Here is a 26,677-nt window from a genome sequence, read left to right on the forward strand (position 1 = left end):
CATTTATTATTCTTGTCTCTTCCCTCTTTAAGCATCAATGTTAAATTTAATTGCCTCACTTTTGACTACTGTGCCTTTAGTTGGCCCAGACTCTGTGGAATTCCCTCCCTAAACCTTGCGTCTCTGCGTCTTTTCCCTCCTGTAGGACTCTTCTTCTAACATATCCCTTGACAAAGATTTGAAAAAGCAAATCTGGAGAAGCGTCCCTTCTGTGGTCAAATAATTCCCTATGAAGTGTCCTGAGATATTTTCGTTTTTTATAGATATATAAATGAGTAGTTATTGTATTCTACACTGGTGGCTTCTGCAAATGATTGAATTTTTTTGTCATTGGTTATCGAAAGTGAAGCTTGGTATGGGTCATCAGTGATCTAAAGGCTCTTCTCAACCACAAAAGCCTTTAGATCAGGAGTCGGGAGCAACTGAGACAGGTGCAGAGGGAGCTACAGGAGAAGATCAAGGTGGCTACAGTGGAAGGGAGAAGGCTGGAGAAAAAGCCTGGACAGAGTAGTATACAGAAGGTGTGGAGAGGCATGAAGAGCATCACAGGCTTCAATCAGCCTAGATGTAGAGCCTCGGAATGCAGCCGTAAATGGGCTAAGGTCTTAAGCCAATTCTTCAATAGGTTTGACAATTGTCCTCCTGTTCACACCCCCTTCAGCACACCAGTCCAGGTGCTGAGGCACCCAATGCTCCCTCAGCACCATTGCCTCCCCTCCTCCCTTCTCTCCCCTCCAATTCAACACGTGGATGAACAAAACAGGCTACCGCTGTCTACATCCCTTCCTTGCCCTGTACCTACCATTCACACCCCCACACACTAACTACTATCATCCCATTCTTCACCTCCTGCAGCCCCCACCTTCCACCAACCGCCCAGTCATCGTGGACTCACCTTCACCACTGAACAGGTGAGAAGGGCTCTGGGGAAACTCAGATACGGCAAAGCATTGGCACTGGATGGTGTGAACCCCAAGGTCCTGAAGGAGTGTGCTGAACAGTTGTGTATAGTTCTCCAGTGCATTTTCAATCTGAAAGGGTCCCAACTATGTGGAAAACATCATGTGTGGTTCCGGTAGCCAAGGGCCAATCAAAAGTCTTGAATGACCTCACACATCATGAAAATCCTGCAGAGGCTGGTCCTGGTTCACCTCTGACCCCTGATTGGATCAGCCCTTGATCCCCTGCCAGGAGTACATTGGAGTCAACAATACTGTCATCTACCTAATAAACAGAGCCTTCTCCCATTTGGATAGCAGTGCAGCACAGTGAGGATCATGTTTTTTGGTTTTTCAATTGCCTTCAATGTTGGGGGAGAAACGTCTGTTCAATACCGGTTGGCACTTCCATTGCATCCTGGATAATGGACTACCTGACTGGCAGACCACAGTTTGTGCAGCCTCAGAGCTGTGTGTCAGACATGGCTATAAGCAGCACTGGGGCCCCTTCCTGTTTATCCTGTATACCTCGGATTTTAGATACAACACTGAGTCATCTCATCTACAGGAATTCTCTGATGATTCAGCAATAGTTGGTATAAAGGGAGGATGGGAGGATGAATACAGGATCCTGGTGGAAGACTTTGTCAAATGGTGCAAGCTGAATCATCTACCGCTCAACATCAGTAATACATAGGAGATGGTGATGGACTTTAGGAAGACTAAGCCTGCCCTGTTCCCTGTTACTCTTGAAAGTGAGGACGTAGATGTGGAGCACCAACACAGAGACTGTGTACAAGAAGGGCCAGAGTCTCCTCTTCTTCCTGAGGAGACTGAGATACAGAGTGGAATATACCCCTCCAGCCCTTCGAGCCGTGTTGCCCAGCAGTCCCCTAATTTTATCCCAGCCTAATCATGGGGCAATTTACACTGACCAATTAACCTGTTCTTTGGACCTTGAAAGTAATGGTAACCTCATTCTCCAATTGCTGGAGTCTCCCAGAGGGTTGTGGATCCTACACAACGCTCTTCCCCACAGGGCAACTAGCCAAGTATCAACAGCTATCTCACTTTTACTCCTTTCTAAAAAGGTTTCCGTTATTACTAGCTCTAACTCTTCTATTCCAAACTGAGCCATTGCTTATCACCCTCGTTGGTTCTCTCAAGACCGAGCTGATTCTCAATCAAAGTTCTTATACTAATTGTTGTATACAAGTATCACTTGCCTCAGCAAAATGGTCCTTTTTAGATATTTCAGCTCTCCCTTTGTTCTCTCTATTTGTTAATCAGGGTTTGAAATGACCTTGGTTGTTTCCATAGGACCATAACACCACAGAGCATGGGAGCAGAATTAGGGTTTTCAACCCATCAAGTCTGCTTGGCCAATTAATTCTGGCTGACTTATTATCCCTCTCAACCCCATTCTACTATCTTCTTCCCGTAACCTTTAACACCTTTACTAACTAAGAACCTGTTAACCTCCGATTTAAATATACCCAATAACTTGGCCTCAATAGTCGTCTGTGGCAACAAGTTCCAATTTCAAGTCCCATAGTTTGTCAGCATGCTCCTGGTAATTTTAATGCACTTGTTCTGCCTCAGGCTATCAGTCTACTTCCAACGTTACATAACAGAATAGGGTCTAAATTAATTCCCTGCCCTGCTCAATCTGCAAAATAATTATTTTAACATAAATTTCAAGCACATTCTTTGCATTTATTTTTTGAATTAATTGATTTTATGTTTGCTTCTTGACCTTAAAATATTTTAATGAAGCTATTTATTGAACAATTTTGGCACTGTTGCTCCATTGCAGAAACAATATTAATCCATTAAGACACAGACAAAGATATTCTACTATTTGTTTATATGCCCTCCTAATAATTGGTACAAAAATTTGAGGCTAAATCTGGAAAATCTGCTGACCAAAATTTCTGGAAGATTTTCTGAAAAATTAGCACACTTGGAGACCGATATAGGTGACCTCTCCTGGGCCCAGCCCATAAATTCAAAACAACCGGAAGGCATGCCAGTGTCATTACTTTCTTAGAATGTTAAAGAGGTTCATCATATCATCAAGTACTCGAACAAGCTCCTATGATATACTTTGAAAGTACTCTGAGTGATTGCATCATGGTTCATATGGCAATTCAAATGTGGGGGAGTATAAGAAACTCTGGAGAGTAGTTGATTCAGTCTAATACATCATGGATGCATCTTTTCCCACCATCGACAGTATTCATATGAGTCACTGTCTCAAGAAGGAACCATCTGTCAATCAAAAATCTCCACCATCTGGGCCATGTTATCTTCTCACAAATACCATCAGGCAGGAGGCATAGGTGCACGGTCCCCTACCGGTAAGTTCAAAAACAGCTCCTTTCAACCATTCAGTTCTTGAATCAAAATGTACAACCCTAATTATTACCTCAATATAGCAACAGAATGATCACTTTGAATACTTTGTATTGTATTGACTTTTATTTTCTTTGTGATCTGTGTTTTTTTCTTGTCAAAATTGCGTATAATTTATATTTTTGTTTTGCATATTGTGCATCTGGTGCTATGTGACTGTGATGCAGGAAGTTTTTCCATTGCATCTCTGCGTACATGTGCTTGTGCTATGACAATGTAATTGACTTCAAATTCTTCTATTTTCCTTTTCTTCCACTTTTAAAAGAAAAATATAAGACAATTTGAATTATAGCATATCTAATTTGGCACAGTGCCCCGTGTTTATAAAGGACAATTTTGAGGATCAATAATGATGGGTTTGCCTTTGTCTCCAGATGAAGGGTCTCAATCTGAAATGTCAACTCAGCCAACACACAAAAAATGCTGGAGGAACTCAGCAGGCCAGGCAGCATCTATGGAAAAGAGTACAGGCTGAGTTCCTCCAGCATTTTATGTGTGTTGTTCGGATTTCCAGCATCTGCAGTTTCTCTCTTGTTTCTGAAATATCAGCTGTCCATTTCCCTCTACAGATGTTGTCTGACCTGCTGAGTTCCTCCAGCAATTGTTCTTTTGCTCTGAATTCCTACATCTGCAGTCTCTTGCAGCTCCTCTTCATTTATTCTTTATCAAATCCAGTGTTTAAACTGATGATTTTCTGCTATGATGTATTTTTGTAATTGCTATCGATAAAAAACAACTACAGTACTAGTTTATATTAGAGTGCAGATAAGAGACAGCCACAATTGTTGTGAATCAGGAGTTAGATTTAGGCTAGTAAGGGAAGGGCAGATACTTGTTTCTTTAAAGAATGTCAGTGAATTTAATGATCTTCCTTTGATAATCCCAGCAAAATTGTTGAGTTTTGTTTTGATAATCCAAAGTTTTCATTCTTTTCCTTCAATCAATGTTGTAGTTTATACATTGAATTTACATTCCTTTCTGCCCTATGAACTCATGTCTTTTGATCACTCCTCTGGGCCTTTGGATTACTAGTCTAAATATTTGGCTAAAATGGAGCCACACACAGTAATAGTGCTAAAACTCTTGGTGAATGTTACGGAACACCACAGCACAAAGTAAGAGTGTTTTATCCATTATGCCTGAGACACTTCTTTGAAATTACTTTCCAATGAACACCCTGCCCCCCCCCCACCCCATATCATGGAAAATTTATTCTTTTCAGTTATGTATTATATTCCATTTTGACAGTATTTTGAATCTAGTTATATCCACTCTTTCAATCTTTGTGTAAATAGAATGTCTTCATCTTCCTCTTGGGTCTTTAGCCAATTACCTGAAATCTCTTTTGCCCAGTTACTGACTCTACTGGCAGTCTCTCCCTTTACACTATCAAAATCCCTTGTAAGCCTGAACACAAATTTACAGTCCTTACATTAGATTTTCAGCATTTGGAGTTCAAAATCCCTTCCTGTCATATTGGGTCTACTGTGTGTATCGACCCACAGGTTCTACATGTAGAGGCATGGATTTCAACCTATCTAACACAATAGTGTGAATAAGACCAAAATCAATATAAACAATAAGAAGAGAGTCTAGCTCACAACATGAGATCGCTAACCCTAACCCTAAGCTTTCAAACAGTGGAGGACACCAAAACACTATGACATTCTATCAAATTGGTGCTCATATCTTGCATAATTGTAATGCCACTTTTTATTTTCCTTAATTCTGCTTTACAAATATATTTTGAACATTTTTGCTTAAATTGGGAAGGTAGATGATATCCTTGGGGAACCTGGCTTTGAGGAATTACTGATCCTGTCAGTGTGACAGAGGTGAATTAACACACACAGTTGAAATCACACAATCATTGAAGCGCCCTAGGTTAATGACAGTAGCTTTCCTAATATTAATACAGCTCCCTTTCACTGCCGGGCTCAGTAACTCTTTCAAGACAGCTCTCCCCCTCATTCCTGGGAGAATGATTTAACATTCAGATAAATTAGTAGTTAAAATTGCTAAGGAAAAGAAAATAACTTAAAATCTTTCTTTTTCTTTTAATTTGATTTCAAATGTATTTCTGATGGTGAAGCTCTTTCCCTATTGGAAGGATATAATCCCCATAGTTTTGGGAAAGTTTTTACCCTTTAAGATCTGCTCTTTATCCAAGTTTGGGAATTAGGAAATGCTAGGAGTGTTGGTGATGGTGGTAGTATTAACGGTTGCTATGTGGTTATGACCGTGTGGTTCTGTATGTCTTCTGCCCTCTAATGTTAACGTGACTATATTTCAGAATTACTTCATTGGCTTTTACCCACTTTGGGATTTCCTAAGGATGTGAAAAATACCTTCAAGAATACAGTGTTGGGTTACTGCTCTGAATTGGAATCAATTGTGTGATCATAAAACAGTTTTGCATCGTTATTTAAGGATAATGATTGACTTGCCACTTTTGGATTCAAAATGACAGTAGATCTCACTTACACAGATGCAGCAGAAGTACTTATTGGGCAAGCCTTTTGCCCCCCAGCCCTAATGTTCTTTTCATTAATTTGGCACTGCTACTTTTGTTTCAATATACCTTGGAGTGCTTTCTAATACAAAAGATGCAAAGTGTGCAATTGTGTTTGTTGATGTGACTTTTAGACATTACTTAGTTTAAAATACCACTGAGAACTGCCCCACACTATAAACTACTCTACATAGAATTCCACTAACACTACATAAAATACAAGAGATTCTGCAGATGCTGGAACTCCAGAGCAACACACACACAAAATGCTGGAGGAATTCGTCAGATCAGACAGCATCTATGGAAATTAATAAGTAGTCAACATTTCGGACCAAGACTCTTCATCCAGACTGGAAAGGAAGGGGGAAGATATCAGAATAAAACGTGATTGGAGGGGAAGCAGGACTAGCTGGAGGGTGATAGGTAAAACTAGGTGGACTGGGGAGGGATGGTATGAAGTAAGAAGCTGGGAGGTGGTTGGTGGAAAAGGAAATGGTCTGGAGAAGAAGGAATCTGATAGGAGCAGAGAGTAGAATACGGGAGAAAGGGAAAAATAAAGGGGCACCTGGGGGAGGTGATGATGCACCATCAATAACTCTCCGAGACGTGAGGCGAGATATTGGCTTTTATTGACTGGAAGAAAGAACAAGCAGCAATTGACCACCATGCTACATCCTGGAGACTGAGAGGCAGGGCTCAGGCCCCAATTGCCTTTATACCGGGGTCTGTGGGAGGAGCCATGGTCAGTGGGAGGAGCCACAGGAGCAGTCAGCGGGGGGGGGGGGGGGGCGTGTCCAGACAGGTATATGTAGTTCACCACAGGTGATAAGTAGTGAAGAGAAGAGATGAGAGGCCAGAATGGGGAATAGAAGACACGAGAAGGGGGAGGGGAAATTACTGGAAGGACAAACTGATTTTCATGCCATCAAGTTGGAGGCTACCTAGATGGAATATGATGGAATATCTTTTTTTCTTCAGTCCTGATGAAGGGTCTCGGCCCAAAATGTCGACTGTACTCTTTTCCATAAATGCTGCCTGGCCAGCTGAGTTCCTTCAGCATTTTGTGTGTGTTGCTTGGAATATGAGGTGTTGCTTCTCTACCCTGAGAGTGGTCCCATTGTGGCTGAAGAAGAGGCCATAAACTGCCATATCAGAATAGGAATGGGGGGGGAGAGGATTTCAAATGGTTGGGCACCATGAAATTCTGCTTTTGATGGATGGAGTTGCTTGAAAAAGCATTCCCCCAATTTACCAATGTAGAGGAAGCTGCATTGGAAGCACTGGATACAGTAGATAAAATACATTAAATGCCTACATTAGTACTCAAACCGTAAAGTAAGCTGCATAATGAGACAATCACCAAAGCCCAACATTTTATGATACTACTGCCAGATTTCTTGGCCTTGAAGTTACACATCTGAAGAAGTATTACAGACAAATCTTTAACCCATCTCTATGACTCAGCTATCAATAGACTTGTTATGCATTTCCAGTTTATACTTCTGTCATTCTCATTTGCACCATTTACAATCCTTCCTTTTATCTTTTGAAGGAAAATAAAACTTTAAAAAAATAGATTTATTAGCAGTTGATTATTGGAAAAAATATCAACATCAAAACAGGGAAATAATTATGGTTCTGTATATTATAGCATATAAAGATGTGTGACATTTTCATTACATTCCTTTATGATTTAAATAATGATTTTTAAACAAAAGATAAGCACTTCCTTATCTTTGTTAAGAATTTATGAGGAGAATAAAACTTGGAAAAGAGGTATAAAGTTAAAAAAAGTTAGGGTTGACACCATGCCCCATAAATATAATTGATCTCTGCTTTTGTTTGCTAAATGCGATAAGTGTTTAGATCAGTCAGCCAATTACCTTTTGAAAGGGGAACTGCCATGCAATCAAATATTCTTGCCACATAAAATACTTACTTTATTTAATCAGAATATTATCAAGGAAATCACCAAAACAAACTGATAAAACAAAATTATAATGAGGTTATAAATCCTACAAAAATTGCGGATGATTTAAAAGGCTCACGTGTGAAGTTTTATCAAATGCTTTTTGAATATCTAAGTTAATTATATCCCTGAATAATTCTTGTACAGTATTTTAATTAACTGGCAAACAAATGCAGTTAATCAGAAAAGCACGGCCAGTTCCTTAAGGTTGTTATAGCCGGGGGAGGTAATGGAGATAAGCTCCCACTACCTTTTAAATGTTCCCAATTGCATGCGTCTCAAATAGCCCCTGACAACTAAGTCCAGCTCCTGGCCTTCACGTGTGGCTTAGCTACTAAGTCCAGTGGAACCATTTCTACTGTCAGGAGAAGGGGCAAAGGCAGGTTACTGGTGCCTTAAAGCCAGTCGCTTTGGGCAGATGGGGCTCATGGTTGGTAGTTCATCAAGGAAAAGGAAACTCTGATCTCAAACTTCCGCTGCCTGTGGTTATACATGATGAAGGCTTCAGGAGTAAACATAGAGGAAAAATTGGGAGCTGGAGTCTCTAGGAGTCCAACATTGAGTTCAACGCTGACTGGCAACTCCTGTGATGCCACTAATGCCAAACTGTATTGGTCTTTGCCATTCCTTTGGATTCATCAGCTGTGTAGAGAGGAGAGGACTTCCACATGGACAACAACGTACTCTCCATACTGTACTGCCATAGCTTACGTATCTCGTACACAGCAGGCATGCAACATGCGTGGTCCACCTTGACCATTGGAGGGCCTCAATGGCCAGCAAAGTTTAATACTGTAGATGTTGAAGAAATTTGTTTAAATTTGATATGCAACTTTACCAGTGAGTTTAATGGCCTCTGTTGTAATGTATGCAGATGGAGTAATTCCTTCCTTACAGTATATTCTGCACTGCAGCAGCTACACACACAAGAGATTCCACAAGTACTGGAAATCTTGAGCAACACGCACAAAATGCTGAGGAACTCAGCAAGTCAGGCAGCATCAATGGTGAGGAATAGCTGAAGTTTCAGCCTAGTTTGTCCAAACTTCCTGTCTTTCCTGCCCATGATTCCTGCAGATAAAGGAATGTTACACTCAGTACAACATCCTAGAATCTATTTCTGCCTACATAATTCTCATTTCTATTTTCTTCCAAGAGATATGGTTTTTGAAAAAGGGTAGCACAGCAGCATAGCAACTAACGCAACTATTAAAGCACCAGTAACCTTCAATTTTGCCGCTGTCTATAAGAAGTTTGGATGCTGTCTGTGACCACATGGGTTTCCTCCAGCTGCTCTGTTCTCTTCCCACACTCAAAAGATGTATGGACTAGTAAATCTGTTGGTCCTATGGGATGATAGGCGGGGTGCAATGCTGACTCACTGGGTCGGAAGTACCTGTTGCTGTGCCATATCTCTCAATAAATAAATAAATACACAGATAGATAGATAGATAAATAAATACTTAGCTCTTCTGTTGCAAACATTCTCGGGTGAATGGAAAGTGGAAATCTTGGAGAAGAGGTGAATCCACAAAGTGTTCCAACTGAAGTGCCAGCAATCTTTTTTAATGCTCATCTCAGGCCCTAATTTTTGTCTTCCATGCTCAACCCCTTAGGGCCAAACTTCTCTTTGAGAGACTTAATCGTAGCTAGCGATTTATTTTGGTAAATTGGTTTATTATTGCCACACGCACAGTGGAAAAACTTTGTCCAGCATGCCATCCAAACAGACCATTTCATCACAGCAGCGCATTGAGGCAGCACAAGGAAAGCAATAGCAGAATGCGGAGTTAAGTGCTACAGTTACGGAGAAAGTGCAGTGCAGTGTGGACAGGTAATGAGCTGCCAGGCCATAACGAAGTAAATCGTGAGATCATGAGTGCATGGTATCATACTAGGGACCATTGAATGGTCCAATAACAGAAGGAAAGAAGCTATCCTTGAGCTAGCAGTATGTGCTTTTAGACTTTTGTATCTTCTGCCTCATGGGAATGCAGAGAATTATTCTGAGATATTTATTCTAAAGTGCTTTCAGTGAAAAGTGTCTGCTGGAAAATGACTTTGGATAAGACAAAATTAGGAATAGCAGGAGAAAGGATTTCAATGATTGACATCATGAAGCTTGCTGTGTATAACATACCTCCTGTATCTAATACAGTGGCTACTGTGTCTATGTTCATGGTCTTCTGTTGCTGATGTCCATCCACTTCAAAATTTCAACATGCTGTGTGTTCAGAGGTGCTTTTCTGCACACCACTGTTGTGACACGTGGTTATTTGAATTACTGTTGCCCTCTTGTCAGCTTGAACCACACTGGCTATTCTCCTCTGACCTTCCACATTAACAAGGTGATTTAGCCCACAGACTGCCACTCACTGGATTTTATTTTTTTTTGCTCCTTTTTCTGTAAACTCTAGAATCTGTTGTGCATGAAAATCCCATGAGATCAGCAGTTACTGAGATTCTCAAACCACCCCATCTGGCACCAACAATCATTCCACAGCCAAAGTTACTTAGATCACATTGCTTCCCCATGCTGATTTTTGAACTGAACCTTTTGACCATGTCTGCATGCTATTATACATTGGGTTGCTGCCCTGATTGACTGAGTAGATACTTGCAGGTATATGTAATGAAGTGGCCTTGCATGTATTAATAGGAAATTAAGATGATGTTGCACAACAAATAACTGGTAGAAGCAGAAGAGCTTTATAGCAACACGAGTAGCTCATGTCTCTTCAAATACGCTGAGTCATCAGATAAGATCAGGGTTTCTTCTGTGCCTCAGCAGTGTTTTAGTTCAATTCCCTTAGCATCTAAAATCTATCAGTCTCAGCTTTAAATATGGAATAACTGAATATCCCTGTTGACCTGGGTAGATTGCATCTGCATGAAGAAATTTCTGCCTGTCTAGGTCCGAAGTGTGATCCTGGGTGTCAGTATCTCTGTGAATCTAACCTGGTTCCAACGTATCGATGCAGTTGTAAAGAAGGCAAGACAGCAGCTATATTTCATTAGGAGTTTGAGGAAATTTGTTTTGTCATGTAAAACACTCGAAAACTTTTACAGATGTACCGTGGAGAGCATTCTGACAGGCTGCATCACTGTCTGGTACGGAGGGGCTACTGTACAGGATCAAAAGAAGCTGCAGAAAGTTGTAAAACTAGACAGCTTCCCATGGGTACTAGCCTCTGTAGTTTCAAAGACATCTTCAAGGAGAGGTGCATTAGAAAGTCAGTGTCTATTATCAAGGACACCCATCACCCAGGACATGACCTCTTTTCATTCTTACCATCAGGTAGGAGGTACAGAAGCCTGAAGTCACACACCCCACAAATCAGGAGCAGCTTTTCCCCTCTGCCATCTGATCCTTAAATGGACATTGAACCCATGAACACGACCTCACTTTTTAAGATATTATTTCTGTTTTTGCACTATTTTTAATTTAACTATTTTGTGTATATATATATATATCTCTCATCATCATCATCAGGTGCCGTGCCCAGTCTGAGCTTTAACTGCCATGGCCCCCACACTCCTGTTTCGGGTCGAGTAGATCAATTCATTGGTATTCATTTCCAGTTCTCTGGCTGCTGTCTCCATCATCATTTGTCTTTGCCTTCCTCTTGCTTTCTTCCCTTCAATCTTTCCCCTAATTACTGTGAATTCTAACTCCTCTTTCCTAATCACATGTCCAATGAAGTTACGTTGCCTTTTCTCGATCTCATACATTATTTCTCTTTTTGTGCTTGCTCTGTTCATGACATCCTCGTTAGATATTCATTTCATCCATGATATTCTTAGCATCCTCCTCAAAAACCACATCTCCGTTCTTCAATTCATTTCCTCATGTTACTAGGTCATGTCCAACATTCTAAGCCATATAACATAACTGGATAAACATAACATTTCAGTTCTCTGAGGCGGGTTGTCATGCCTAGTTTTGTGTTGGTCAGTATACTCTTCATTCTTGTAAAGGTGTCTTTTACCATCCCTATTCTTCTTTTGATGTCCATGTTGCACCTTCCATCTGATGTCACTCAGCTTCCTAAGTAGCAAAAGTTCTGTACTTGTTTTCTGTCTTCTCCATTTATTCTCAGCCTGCAGGCAGGATTCTCCTTCATTTTGGATATCACCATACATTCGGTCTTTTTGCAATTGATAGATAGACCATTTTTGCACTTTCTTCAACAACTGTATCAGTTAAGTTTTGTAGCTCTTCCTCCATAATTGCAACTAACACAGTGTCATCCACATATCTGAAATTATTGATGAATACGTACACAATGCTGGAAGAACTCAGCAGGTCAGGCAGCATCCGTGAGAAAAGAGTAGCCAACGTTTTGGGTCGAGACCCATTAAACAATCAGGGGAGAAAACATATTCTTGTCTAACGCCTCCTTTGATTTTCATAAACTGACTCACTTCTCCATCTATTCTTACAGCGGAAGTTTGTTCCCAGTACAGATTTCTGATTAGGCGGAGGTCTTTCGAATCTAGATCTAGAGTTTCCTGTAATATTTCAAATAATTTATTGTGCTTCACTTTATCAAATGCTTTTGTGTAGTCGATAAAACAAACAGATCTTGAATAGCTTGTTCTGATAGTATCCTTAACATCAATATTGCGTTTCTTGTACCTTTGTCTTTCACAAAACCACATTGTTCTTTACCTATTTCAGCTTGTATCTTACTTTTAGCTCTTGTCATCAAAACTCTTAGAAGTATCTTGGTGATATGACTCATTAAACTTATGGTCCTATGTAATTCACATTCTATTGCTCCAGGTTTCTTAGGAAGAGTGATAAATACTAATTTTTTCATCTCTTCTGGTATTATTCCAGTCTCATAAATGTCATTGATTAAATCAGTAAGTTTTTCAATTCCATAATCTTCGAGGGTGATAATTTGTTTATTACTAATTCTGCAGGATCTGCCGCCTTTCCTTTCTTCATCTTATTTATTGCATTACCAGCTTCAGATTTTAAAATACTTGGACCTTCAATGTTCTCTGAAGGATGCCTTGGTAGGATCAGCAAAGTCAGTGATTCTTAAAAAAGAGAAAAGCACAAAGAATAAATGGATGACAGATGAAATCAAAAAATCTAATGGAAGAAAGGAGACGGAAGAAAGCAAATCCTATAGAATATAAGTCCTTAGATAAAAAAGTTAAAAGCTTATGTCAAAAAGCCAAAGAAGAATGGTTAAACCAGGAATGTGAGCAGCTAGAAGGAATCCCTATTACTGACCCAAAAAGGTTACATCAACAAATCAAGAATATCACTGGTAAAAAGCTCCTCTGCTTTTCAGGTGGATGTTTGAAAGCAAAGGACGGTACCATTATCATGGAAAGAGATTGTGAACAGATGGACTGGGTATATTCAGGAATTGTTTGAAGACAATAGAGGTGAAAAACCAGAAATTAAGAAGGACATTGAAAGTCCAAGTATTTTAAAATCTGAAGTTTGTTATGCAATATATATATATATATGTAATTCATTTATTTTCTATATTTACCATGTATTACTTCGTAATTCTGCCACTAAGTTAATGTATTTCACAAAACATGCCGTTGATAATAAATCTGATTCTGATTCTGATCCTTTATCACAGGATTCAGCAACAGCTTTGACTCAGTACACCAAGGGTGCTGATTGGCCTTAGGAGTGAAATGTTCCTTTTCTCCATCTAACAGTTTTCTCAGCACAGAATCTATATAGCAGGGGATTTTGTTTAATCACCACAGTTCTTGTGACCTTTTTTCAGTTAATTAAAACATGAATGAAGGTGACTGTGCCTAGTATGGTACAGCTTTATATTTATGGGGTATTCTTCAGACTTATTTATCTATCTATCTATTTATTGAGATACAGCACGGAATAGGCCCTTCTGGCCCTTTGAGCCATGTTGCTGAATAACCCCCGATTTAACCCTCACAGGATGATTTACAATGATCTATTAACCTATCAACTGGTACATCTTTGATCTGTGGGAGGAAACTGGAGCACCCACAGGAAACCCAGATGGTCACAGGGAGGACATTCAAACTACTTGCACACAGCAGTGGGAATTGAATCCGGGGTCACTGGTGCTGTGAAGTTTTGTGCTATCCACTACACTACCGTGCCACCCTTTCTCTGTCATCTTTTCAGTAACTAATTTTATATTGCTTGTCTGAAATCACACACTTCTCGATATTATTGTCATTTTGTGCATCTCTTGACACATCGATTATTTTTCTGTATCTACAAGGTACAAATCAGGAATGTGAACCTGCTGAAATGTGCAAATCCAACAACACTTAAAAAAGGGAATCTCCAGCATTTGAATGTTGCCCTCTGTATCACATACCACCCTGACACTGGGAGGACCACAGTGATTCAAAAGCACTCACTACCATCTACTTATGGACAACTGAGGATGGACAGAAAATGCTAGTTTTGCCTGCAAAAAAATCAGTTAGATTTCTCTATCCATGCTAATCTGTTACTTGCTGAAATTTAGAAGGATGAGAGGGAATCTCATCGAAACCTTTTGAACATTGAAAGGCCTAGACAAAGTAGATGTGGAAAGGATGTTTCCCATGGTGGGAAAGTCTAGGAGAAGAGGGCAGAGCCTCAGGATAGAGGGGCACCCTTTCAAAACAGAGATACAAAGAAATTTCTTTAGCCAAAGAGTGGTGAATTTGTGGAATTTGTTGCCATGTGGAGGCCAGGTCGTTGGGTGTATTTAAAGCAGAGATTAATAGGTTCTTGATTGGACATGGCACCAAAGGTTATGGGGAGAAGGCCAGGAACTGGGGTTTGAGGAGGAGGGAAAAAAGGATCAGCTATAATTGAATGGTGAAGCAGACTCGATGGGCCAGATGGCCTAATTCTGCTCTTATGTCTTATGGTCTTTAACACAGTAAGCCCTTATTTAGCCTAAAACCCCATTTTGTGGTATTTTATCAAATGGATACAGAAAATAAATGTTGTTATTGTATATCCATTGGTAGTCACCCATCTGCCTACTTGTTACATCCTCAAAAGCTTCTAGATTTGTTAGACTTGATTTTACTCTCATTAAATTGATGTTTACTCTCTTTAACCACACTGGCATTTTTTAATGTTCCCAGTTATTGTGCTCTCGTTCAGAATGCTTTCCAGTGATTGCTGACAACAGATAACAGGTTAACTGATCTATAATATCTATAATTTTCTGAAAACATTTTCTAATTTTTCTCTTCCTCCTTTGCTTGTTAGATTTGCTACTTTACAATGTGCTAGGACACTGGAGCATTGCTTAGAAACCTAACAGCTAGATATTCAGGAAACACAAAGTATACTGCAGATGCTGTGGTCAAATCAAGACATACAAACAAGCTGGATGAACTCAGCAGGTCGGGCAGCATCCGTTGAAATGAGCAGTCAATGGATGCTGCCCGACCTCCTGAGTTCATCCAGCTTGTTTGTACGTCTAGAAATTCAGGAGCCTGGACTTGCCTGTTTTCTCCTCCTAATTTCTCCAATACTTTCTCTCTATTGATATTAGTAATATTACTGGAATATTTTAGTAATATTTAATTATTTTAGTAAGTTTACATCTTTTAATAATTTTTATCATATATTTTATATAAACATAAAATTAAATATTTTAATTTGTAATATTACTTGAAATTCCTTGCTCCCATTAGACTCAGGATCCATTCCACTTCAGCTATTTTATGGTAACCGCTGCAATGAAGACAGAAGTTGGTTTAACACCTCAGCTATTTTTTTATGGAAACCTTGACTAACTGTAATTTGTCTGCAGCTGAAATAGGTCTATAATGGACACCATCTCCCTGGCCATACACTCATAAATGGAGCATCTAAAGAAACCTATGTTAGACTACTGTTAATAGACTACAGTTCCACCTTCAATGCTATAATTCCACAGAAACTCATCTTCATTCTCCTAAATCTGCGGCTCAACACCTCCCTTTGCAACTGAATTCCTGACCAACAGACGACAATCAGAGAAGAAAGGCAGCAACACCTCCACCTTGATTATTGTCAACACTAATGCCCCACAAGACTTCATCCTCAGCCCCCTACAGTACTCCGTGTACGCTTAGGTGAGTGACCAGATTCTGCTCTAACTCTATCTACAAGATTGACTTCAGGAAGGGGGGTGAGGGTTAGAGATGTTTACATCAACCATACTGAAGTCGAGAAGGTTCAGAGCTTTAAGTTCCTAGGAGTGAACATAACCAATAGTTGGTTCTGATCCAACCACGTTGACACCGCAGCCAAGAAAGCTCACCAGCACCTCTATTTCCTCAGGAGGCTAAAGAAATTCGCCATGTTTTATTTGACTTTCACCAAGTTTTATTAATTCACCATAGTAAGTATCCTGTCTGGATGCACCAAGGCTTGGTAAGGCAGCTGTTCTGCCTGTAACCGCGAGAGTTGTGGACAAAGCTCAACACTTCACAAGCACCAGCATTCTCACCACGTACTCGGTTTACACTTCTCGCTGCTTCAGTAAAACAGCAAGCATGTTCAAATATCCCAGCACCCTGGATTTTCTTTCTTCTCTGCACCCCACCCCCTCCCATCAGGCAGAAGATTCAAAAATCTGAAATACCAGGCTCATGCAATACCTTTCATCCCACTTTTATAAGACAATTGAACTATTGCCTAGTATGATAAAATGGACTCTTGACCTCAAACTACCCTAGTGTGAACTTGCACCTTATTGTCTATTTGCAGTGCACTTTCTCTGTAACTGTAACAGTTATTCTGCAATCCGTCATTGTTTTAGCTTTTACTGTTTCATCATGCACTGTTGTAAGGAAATGACCTATATGAATGAGTTTTTCACTGCAGTTTGGTACACCTTACAACAAGAAACCAATTTACCAAATTACCAAGTTGTTGCACCTCAGGGAAACTCAAGTGGTTGCTGGAGAAATGCAAATTCCATCCAAAACCAGGATTGAACTTCCGTGACACAGTTGTGCCACCCTGGAAAATGTTCAGCTGGTGCAGTAGCAGGAAGCGTCATTGTGCTTGCTGCTTTCAACTAAGGTTGCCTCAAGGCAGGAGAAAGTGAGATATTATTTTATTGCTGTAGCACATTGGTGTTCATCTCATCTCTGCAAACAACAAATAAACCTTCCAGAGATCATTTTGAAACAATTTGCCCATGATGATCTGCTCTACGTACTTCAGTAATCCTGCCTGAACGACTCCATTTGTACCTGTTTAGGTAAGTGGGTTCTGTCAGCAATTGCGCTCCATTATATGTTGACACAGTCTCCCTGCAATCTGCTGATCCAACTAGACTTATCACTCCAACACTTGTTCTACATAGATTTTGTGTTTAAAATGGAATCAAGAAATCTTCAAGGAATGGCCTAGTTTAACTGATAAAATGCAGATTGAATATTTTACATTCCAAATTCTTTGTTGCTTTATGGAATGACATATGACATAGCAAGATTTTTATCTTGGCAATCTGCTTAGGGAAAGAAACTCTATTAATGGGCTGTAATTAACAAGCTGGTGTTAATTGGTTAAGGGAGCCCACTAGAAATGCAAGGTGGAGTAAACAAGCTGTAATGATAATTACTAACACGTAATTAAACCTGGCAGTCAGAAGTTAGCAGTGATCTTCATTGAGCAAAATGTAATTTCTTAATGAGGTAAAATATGCTTTAATTGATATGCCATGCATAATTAGCATGTAAATACTTAATGACTGATATGGATTTTCTTTCAATATTTTGAAGTGGGTTTTAATTAATGTAATGGTAGTGCCATATGACATATAAATATTTATAGCTGTCTTTTACATTTAATAAGACTCAATTACAATCTATTATTTGAAACTCTACTATAAGACCCCAATGGATTGCTGCTGATGGGTTCAAGGTGTAAATTAGCTGCTTTTTCATGTATATATTCTTCTTTAAACAATATCTTTATTTTAAACAATTGGGTGACATTACGATGAAGCTCATCTATTTTGGTTACAATATCATTTTTCTTTGCAGTAATTTAGCATAGCTCAAGGATCAGCCTATAGCAGCACAGGCCTGTTGTTGAGCCAATTATCATAAATCCCCTGAACAATTAACAATACTGGAGTGCAGCGCTGCATGTATTTTAAATGTTATAACTATGCTCGGCTCTTTTGTTAATTGGGCTATCTGACTCTACTTTTTATGCCGCTCATCTGCTCATTACTGCAACCATTTAATTCAATTAGCACCTTAATTAGACGAACATCCATGTCCAATGTCGCAGCCTTGTCAGCGTACGTAGCTTGATTACCAAAGACAAACACACCATGCAAATCATGCTGTAACTCAAGGGCTGAAAATGATGGAAACTAGCCAACTGATGAAGTGGAAAAATGGGTGTCTTCATCCCCCTCAGCAGGGCAAGCTGTCTGAAATACACTAATGATTTACACTTTCATTAGTTACGCATATTGGTTGAGCTAAATTTTATTTGCCTAATGCCAGCATTATAAATAAATTAATTTTTTTTTCATTCTAGGTATTCAGCCCTTGCTTGCTCGGTGGTTGTAAAACCCACAATCTCATTTTCTTGTTCAATTATGTAGCAGAGCTCTGATGCATTCTTTTGTTTGCTCCACAATGGTTTAACCGTCAGAGGCAAAAATTAAAATGCAAGAATTATTTATTTATAATAATGCTGTACTTTTTGGAGGATGTTGCTAATAACGAATAAATTTTAAAATTATGTTTTCCTGTCTTTTTGAGCTTAGCTAAAAATAACACAAAAATTATGTGTTATTGATGCACATAGATCTGCAAATTGTTCACGACTGTGCTATTTCAGGAGTCTGTGTTAACAAGAGGCCAGGTGGTAATTGTATAACCATAACAGTCCTTGGTGGCTGCTGTGTTAGCAGCCCATCTAATGGGTACCATCACACAGTGGTAACTCTCAAATGTAGGGTACGATGGGCTCAAGTGCTCAAGGCTGGGGAAGATGTTGTTACTATTAAAGATGCCGCCATGGACATTGTTGTAGGTTGCTTTAGATTTGAAGACATGGAGACTATATAGTGTTGATGTATAGCTTAACTGAGATATAATCAAACTGTGATTCTAAAGGTTGATTGAGTTATTCCTGTTTCTAAGATATTAAGTCATTTTAAGGCTTATTTTAATGTGTTCAAGCAGTTTACATTGTGCAACGTAATATAGATTTGTATAATCAGAATTTATCAACAACTTTGATACATTCAATTACCAACATGGTATATTTAATGGCATTAATTGGTTTGTAATCATCTCCATAATTGCATAAAGACAAGTAGCAGTACATTCACTCAATAATGACCAGCAAATGTACATAGAGATATCATTAAGAACACCAGAGGAAAAGGGAGTCACTTTCAAGGACTCTTCATCTCATGTTCTCAATATTTATTGCTTATTTATTATTATTATTATTATTAGTAATATTATTTAGTTTTGTATTTGCACAGTTTGTTGTCTTTTGCACACGTGCAGTTGCCCTGTTTGTGCAGTCTTTCATTGATTCCATTCTGGTGATTGTATTCACTGTGAATGTCTGTAAGAGAATGAATCTCAGGGTTGTATATTGGGACATATACCTACTTCGATAATAAATTTACTTTGAACTTTAATGTTATACGGCATAGTTGTACAATTTTTTAAAAAATGTGTAGTACTGCACTTTCATTAGTTTACATAGTCGGCTGGTGGCGCAGTGGCATCAGTGCCAGACTCTGGAAGCGAAGGCTCCCGAGTTCGAACCCAGTCGGCGCCCCCCAGGCACGCTTTCCATCTGTGCCGGGTTGAGCATCAAGCTAGCCACCCGGCCATGTTAAAAAAGAAACAAGGGTCGAGTCAGGAACGTTTATACCGTGACTCGGTTAATCGGAAAGGAGAGCAATCCTCACACTATGCACCAGACACGAATGGCTGACTGTCTGGTGTGACACGCTATGAAATGAACTAGTTTACATAAGTTCTAATTACCTCCTGGAACTGTTTTCATGTATTTAGTTCTGATTGGTATGAGTTAGCAAGGCACTAAAATGATATCATATTTTATGTTCCTAGACTCATTGTTGAGACTGTAAAACGGTATCAATTAAAGGCAGGTGCACAGTAATATCTGATACACATCCATCATCTAGCCAATAATATATACTGCAGCAATATTCCTGTGCTGCCAACATGAATCAGCTTGCAAAGAAAAGCAGCATGTATGAATCTGTCTTTAGGAAAACATCTTTTCATCTTACTGTTTCAACCAGGTTTGAAAGGTTAAATAATATCAATCCGATTTTACAAAAGTTGGCATCTAACATGTTTAACAAATATGATAATCACCTTAACACAGGAACCAAATTGTACATTTTTGTTTATTGGTTGTCACTTGTCAACGTTGTTTGCAAGGGCATGTCCTGGTCTTTATTACAGCAGCAGTATTACAGAGAGATCTCCACATTATAATATTTAGGAAAAACACTAGGGGTAGAAATGTTACCCCAGACGTGGGAGCTAGTGAGGAATTTCATGGAAAAGAAGGTGGGTCATGTGGTGCTCAGGAAATGCTCTGAACATTTTATTGTCAGTCTGGTGTGCCTTATCTCACTGGGTAGTGGAGCCACTAACAATTTAGGAACAGCTTCTTCCCCTTTGCCGTTAGATTTCTAAATGGACAATGAACAAACCCACAAACACAATTGCCCTATCTTTACTCTCTTTTTGCATTACATATCTAATTTAATTATATATTTATTTATTTGTTATTGTAATTTACAGTCTTTTTATGTATTTCACTCTACTGCTGCTGCTAAACAATACATTTCACAACATATGTCAGTGATAATAAACCTAATCTTGATTCTGTTTTTCAATGATATATTGTAAGGGAGAGTATCTTTGCACATCATGAAGATACATCTCATGGCCATCCCTAGTCAGAACCAATCCGAGACTAAAGAAAATCAATACTCCAGCATCATTTGAAGGATTTCTGATATAATAGGATAAGTGAGAAAAATCTAGGGAACTGGACTAAATTATCCATAGATCTGGCAGAGAATCACAGAACTTTATAATATAGAAGAAGGGCATTTCACCAAATCCCATATAATCTCTTAGAGCTAAATATTTCCTTTCCTAACAGCATCCTGATGAACATCCTCTGAACCCTCTGTCATACTATCACACATATCCTGTAAGGTGATGATGACCTGAGCACAAGCCATGGTCTAACTAACACTGCATACAGTTTTGGCCTGACATGCTTGCTCTTTTATTCTTTGCAGTGGTTAATAAAGGAAAGTATTGCAGATGCCTTTTTAATGGCTTTATCAACATGCAATGCTTACATTTAAGGTTCTATAGGCATACACTCCGAGCTCTGTCTGTACTTCCACACACAGTCATGATCCTCTCAATTATGCCATTTCTCTTGCCTTGTTAGATCTCCCCAAATGACCTTCTTATGCCTTTATAGACTAACTTCCATTTGCCACTTTTCTTCTCAAATGAGTGGACCACCTATGCTTTCCTGTCGTCTATAGCTCTCTATCTTTCCACTGCCAACCGCAGAGTTTATTATTATGTCATATGACTTTTTAAAACATCATACATCCTAACATTTAAGCTGGATTTATTAAAGAATACTATAAAAGGTGTAATGCCCTGGTCCTTATTTTTATTGTTATACCATATGTACTTCATTTAGCAGTTCTGTAGGAGCAGTCTGTTCTGTTTTCAGCTTGTTCGGGTTATTATTGAAGATTAAGAGAAATGTATGCCATCCAATTAAGATGGTCGAATTAAGAGGAAGTTTCTCTGGTGAGGGACACTAAGGTTGGGCTTGGGGCTTTCAGTTGAGAGGAGATGAAGAGGGAAGACACAGGAGAGAAGACATCGTAGGATTCGACCTGCAGTGAGACGTGATTCAAGGAAAACAGGGGTTTCAAAAGCAAAGGACCAAATGCAAAGTCCTGTTGGACTGAAATGATAATCGCCTTACAGTCAGAAAAACATGCATCAACATTTTGTTTCTTGTCACTTAGCTAATTTTGCATCCAATTTGCCATTCTTTTTAGTTTCTGTTGCCATCCGGGATCTTCCAAAAAAAAACATTACTAGGTATTCTTGTATTGATGATATCAAATGTAATGCCCTTTCTGACTCTTCTCGTTAACTCTTCAAAAAAATTCATTCAAATAGAAACTATCTTCCCTTGACCAATCAATGCCTGTTATTTCTTGATTAATGTGCATTTATTGAAACAAAGTTTCTACTGTCCTGCAGAATTGAATCATATAATTTATCCAGTACTGAACTTAAACTAACAAGTCAATAATTATTCCTTCTGTTTCTAAACAATGATGCAAGGTTGGAAAGCATTCAAACCTTTTGAATTACTGCTGTAGAATAATAGAAAAATTATGGTCATATTTGCTCAATTTTCTCCTTGGTGCAGATCTTTCCTCCTAAACACCAACAACAATGTCTCCTCCTTTGTGAAGGTAGTCACAAGGTCTTCAATAAAAACCTTTTTCACATTTATCATCCCTGCACCTTCTATAGGCAACCCATTGGTCTTAGCCCTAGTTTTAGTTATTCTCTTGCTTCTTATGAGCCTACAATAATATCACATGTGCATAAAAAGCCAAGGAGGCTCACTAGCACCTCTGCTTCCTCAGGAGGCTAAATTTGGCATGGCCCCTTTAATGGAGAGAGGAGAATGGGTGGGTGTCTGGCACCATCTGCCTACATTTGGTGTTCCCTTCCCTCTCGCTGTCAGAGGAAAGCACAGGAGTCTTGGGATCTACATTGCAAGGATTGTTCATCAGTGGGGGAGTGATGGGGAAATGTGAGGTTCATGGTGCATGTGATTCTGGATTCTGGTTTTTCCTTGTTTTGCTATTTTTAATCGGGGTGACCAATGCGGACTGGGGCGCTATGGCAAAAACTGACCCTGTGACCTGCAGCAAGCTAGCAGCGGAGCACTGAACTGAACTGGGCTGGACCCATGGCTTGATGTTCGATATTTTGTGTGTTGCTCGCGCGCTTTTTGCAGTTTGTGCAATTTGTTCTTTTTCTGCAGAACGGGTTCCATGCTGTTTCTTTGTTTCGTGGTTGCCTGCGAAAGACGGATCTTTGAATTGTATTCTGTGTACATACTTTGATAATAAATTTACTTTGAATCTTTGAAGCTTTAACCCTCACACTCTTTGACTGATGTCCCATAGAAAACATCCTGTCCAGACACACGATGATAGGTATGGCAACTGCTGAGTCTTGTGGACACAGCTCAGCAGATCTACAGAAACCAGCAACCCTTCAATGCAGAGTCTATATTTCTCACTGCGTTGCTAAAGCAGCCAGTGTAATTAAAGATTCCACTCACCCAGACATTCTCTCTTACCCCACCCACTCCTATCGGGCTGGAGATACAAAGGTATGTATGTACAAAGGTACATGAGAGCATGTACCACCAGTCACAAGGACAGCATCTCTCCTGCTGTTGTAAGACGACAGAATGGCCCCCGGTATGAAAAGACGGACTCTACCTCTTCTTGACTTTGCACCTTACTGTTTACCAGTACACTTTTCAGTACTGTAACACTTCAATCTGCACTCTGTTATTGTACTACATTGCACTACCTCAATGCACTACTGTAATGAATTGATCTGTATGGATGGTATGCAAGACTAACTTTTCACTGTACTTCAGTACATGTTACAATAATAAACCAATTTATATTAATACCAGGAATCAGAAGCATACGACTTAATGACTGTAATTGGAGCCATAATCACTACATTAATACCGGAGACTGAAAACACCTTCATCACATGAATAGCGTAGATTGAAGATATCTTACTACATTAATACCAGGGCTCAGAGGCATATTATGTTATTAATTCTATGGATTGAAAGTGCACTCATTACATTAATAGGGAGGGTTCTGAAACATTCTGAGTACCTTAACACCAGGAATTGAAGACACACTCACTATATCATTAACAGGTGTTCATATACTTGGTTACATAATATTAAGGATTATAAACATACTATCTTAACACCAGGACTCTGATAGAGATATAACTCATCTAAATAAAAATAAGAAGGAAAACAAGTTGTGATGAAAGGTTACTAACTTTAAATGTTAACTGTTAACAATTAAATGTTGACTCTGTTTCTGTTATCATAAACACTGTCTGAATTGCTGAGAGTTTCCAGCATTCTGCTTTAATTTCAGATTTCCTGTAATACATTTTATTTTTGCTTTTTGATTACATACAGTATATGTCTATACACATGTATTCCCAATAACTAATGTTTGGATCTGGTGTGTACCCAGTAATGTAATACCAGGGTTCTGACATACTCTCTTTACATTGAGACATAGAATATGACATATTATGACGCTCTGGACAAGTATAGTTAGACTGATTTGCATCCGCTGTAAAAATGTATTTAATTAAATGTGAAGCAGCGTTTATTAAAATTTGAAGAACTGAGACGGTCTCAATGCTGTTTTGCAGTTACAGGATTTAAAAATAATAAAATATGCTGGTGTTATTTTATATAATGGGTTGATTGATTATGCCTGTCCTGAGCAACTGCAAACAAGTCTACCTTTACATCAGGTACATAGATAAGAGGGCTGATTGAGGAGAGGAAGTGTCTGAGTGTTCGCAGTAACCTTTGAACTCCTTCTCTAGAATCAGCTCTCAATCTGTGAGCACCGATGTAGACTTGAATCAGCTCTCAATCTGTGAGCACCGATGTAGACTTAGGCTTCCTGGTGTCTGACCTGGACATTCACCATCAATTGATTAAATAAATAAAACATGATTGTGTTTGTGTAGGTTACAATTCCTTCTCTACAAATCTAGACATTTGTTTTGCAAGCTGGGGTGTTTACTCACTGATTCATCATTTCTGGATTTAATATGGATGCAGATATTGCAGTTTGTAAGGTCAGTTAGGGACCTGGTATAGGGGCAACGTACAGTTTGGAGAGAATGTCAGATTTTAACAAAATCAGGCTAATTTGTGTATTAGTATAAGCAGAACTGCTTCAGGCTCAAGGCTCTCTAAATCTATCATGGAAAAAGTGCAGTTTAGGGTGATTAATCATTGTGAGTTAAATCCTATCATAACCTGCTGGGCAATTGAATTTAACAAAACTGAACATCTGGACATGGAATCGGGGTAGTTAGGTGTACTCAAGGAAAACGATCTGCTTCCTGTGCCTGATGTGAGTAGTCTCAGACATTCCAAGGTACTGGAGCACATGTTGAAGGATGCAGTTACTGCAAAGGCTTTGCAGGACTTTCTACACTTCACAGTTACATTGTTCAAGGAGAAATGTGATTGGCACTGACGCATTCTGAGAAAATGTCTTGAATTGATGCTATAATGAGTATAGAGAAAGCTATGCAGCGAATGCATTCGCTGTATATATTATGCACAATGTTTAGTTCTGTAATACAAAAAAAGCCCTCAGCACACCAGGCATGAACTCACCAATGCCTCTACGTTCTGAGGAGGTTGAAGAGAGCTGGTCTAGGCACATCAATATTCATGATCTTCTACAGATGCATAGCTGAGAGCATCCTTCTCCCCACCACCAATACATAATCATTTCCTGTAAGAGTCACTTCATGAACAGACATTCCTGTGCCTAGTGTCACTTAATGTACATATGATCAGTCTATGTATAGAAGCTAATCTTATGTATTTATATTTATTGTATTTTTATTGTGTTCTTTCTACTTATTGTATTTTTAATGCTGTTTCGGATTTGGAGTAACAATCATTTATCTCTTCTTTACACTTGAGTACTAAAGAATGACAATAGGCAATCTTGAATATTGAACCTTGAACTTTAAATCTTGAATGGGCAGTAGACGTCCTCAGTACCCTTCACACCCAAGGCCAAGTTAAGGTATCATTCACACAAATTGGTCTTTACACATGATGTTTTTATTTCTAGATACTTTTCTCACCACCTTTTTTACATAGCTTCCAAACTCTGGGGTGTGGCTTGGAGCAGGTGTCCATGATTCAGAATTATACACACGCTGGATACAATCCCTTCATTAAAGAGCCAATCGCATCTTGGAGCAATTTGGAAAAAAGAGAAGGGTATTTTGTAAGGAGACGGGGAACTTTTACTCTGTGCAATACACATTCCAAATAAGTTGTGAAACGTATTCACTTCTAGGATCGAATCCTGTTAATAAACGCAATAGGAAAAGGCTTGTGTGCAATCTATTTTTCTTGGTGTCTCTACCAGACACACAGTCATTAAGAGTATGAAAGAAGTTCTTTTGGAAATGATAATTCATTAACACAAAAAATTCTGCAGAGCAACACACACAAAGTGCTGGAGCAGCTCACTGGTCAGGCAGAATCTATGGAATTGAATGAACAGTCGCTATTTTGGGCTGAGACCCTTCATAAAGACTCACTCTTATTTGCCTAGTGATTTGATAAATGCCATGATCTTTCCATACCTCTCAGACATCATCAAATGAGATCCAAACCACAATGAGTCACAGCAGTTAACCTATCACAACACAAGAGGTTGGAGGTTTTAAAACAGGTTTGAGATAGAATGAGGCTGAAGCTGGTTCAAAACTGGCTCTCGCTGCTCGGTGGCACGGCAGGAACTCTTTCAGACGAGAAATATTCAGATGAACATCTGAAATGCCATGTTGAAGGCTGCAAGCTAAATGCTGGAAAACAAAACTAGCATACTTAGATAACACAAAATGCTGGCAGAACTCAGCAGGCCAGACAGCATCTATGGGATCACTCCTGATGAA

This window comes from Hemitrygon akajei, chromosome 4 (genome assembly GCF_048418815.1).
Source record: "Hemitrygon akajei chromosome 4, sHemAka1.3, whole genome shotgun sequence".
Lineage (NCBI taxonomy): Eukaryota > Metazoa > Chordata > Chondrichthyes > Myliobatiformes > Dasyatidae > Hemitrygon > Hemitrygon akajei.